This window comes from Octodon degus, unplaced genomic scaffold (assembly GCF_000260255.1).
Source record: "Octodon degus isolate 3935 unplaced genomic scaffold, OctDeg1.0 scaffold00005, whole genome shotgun sequence".
NCBI lineage: Eukaryota > Metazoa > Chordata > Mammalia > Rodentia > Octodontidae > Octodon > Octodon degus.
In genome coordinates, this window is record NW_004524581.1 from 30,013,642 (window position 1) to 30,015,054 (window position 1,413).

Here is a 1,413-nt window from a genome sequence, read left to right on the forward strand (position 1 = left end):
TTTTTTTGGTGGAACCGGAGATTGAACTCAGGCCCTTGCGCTTGCCAGGGAAGCACTTTATTTATTTATTTATTTATTTATTTATTTATTTATATAGAGTCAGGAGGGTCTCACTAAAGGCTAGAAATTGCCATTTGTCTCTGCCTTCCATTGTGCTGGGATTAGAGTCAGGCACCACTACACCAGGTCCCTAGAAAGCCCTTAAATTCTCAGCTGTCCTAACTGGGAGTGGTGTCCAGCAGTTTGTCTCTTTGTCCCTCAACCAGTTCTTCAGGATGGCTTCAAAACAAAACAACAGAGCTGGGTGTGGTGGTGCAAGTCTTTTGTAATCCTCCATGCAGGAGGCTGAGGTAGGAGGATCCTTGTGAGTTTGAGATCAGCCTGAGGCACAAAGTGAGCTCAAGGCCAGCCTAAACTGCCTAGCAAGATCCTGTCTCAAAAAGAAAGAAAGAAAGAAAGAAAGAAAGAAAGAAAGAAAGAAAGAAAGAAAGAAAGAACCCAACTACTTCAGTGAAGTTACAGTCTTTTTTTTTTTTTTTTTTTTTGGCAGAACCAGGATTGAACTCAGGCCCTTGCTTTATTCTACTGAGCCATCTCCCCGGCCCCCTACAGAGTAATTATGATGGAACTATAGTTCTGTTAATAATCATCCCTATAAACTCACATTTCTCTGGGTCTCCTACTTGGCCACCACCTAGTCTCTTCCTTTTCATAACACATCCCTAAATGGAAGCCTTTAGTTGTTAGGAAAGGGTTCTTCTCTTACCTCTAATGTGCTGTGCTATTTTCTCTCTCTTTTTTTTCTTTTTGTGGAACCAGGGATTGAACTCAGGCCATGTCCTGAGTTATTCTACTGAGCCATGTCGCCGGCCCTGTGCTATTTTCTCATAGCAGACCAAACTGACTAAGGCAGAGAGGGACAGTTCTTCATGGTGCTGGCTGTCCCAGCATACAGATGCTTGGCATTCCTGCTGTTGTAGCACCTCCAATCCATGAGGATTAAACAGGTCCACACAAGGTTTCAGAATTCACTTGAGAAGTGAGCTCACTTCTTTGAGAAAATTCCCATCGTACACTCAAGCGCTGACCCACTTGAATCTCTTTGCAAGAGCTTCTTTGCTTTACGTGGTTGGTTTAGATGTGAGCTAAGGTCCTTGTACAGCGTGAACTGGCCAAGAATTTTCAGTTTCTCTGGAATCAGTCTTCTCAAGTGGAATCATCAGCTTCCAATTTAGCATCTTTTTATCTTTTTGGGACAAGTTCTCACTATACAGTTCAGGTTGGCTTTAAGCTTACTTTGTAGCCCAGGCTGGTCTTGAACCAGCAACCATCTTCTTACCTTGGCTTCCCGAGTGCTGGGATTACAGGCCTGTGCCACCATACTTGTCAGCATCTTCTTTTTGGAAGACTTTT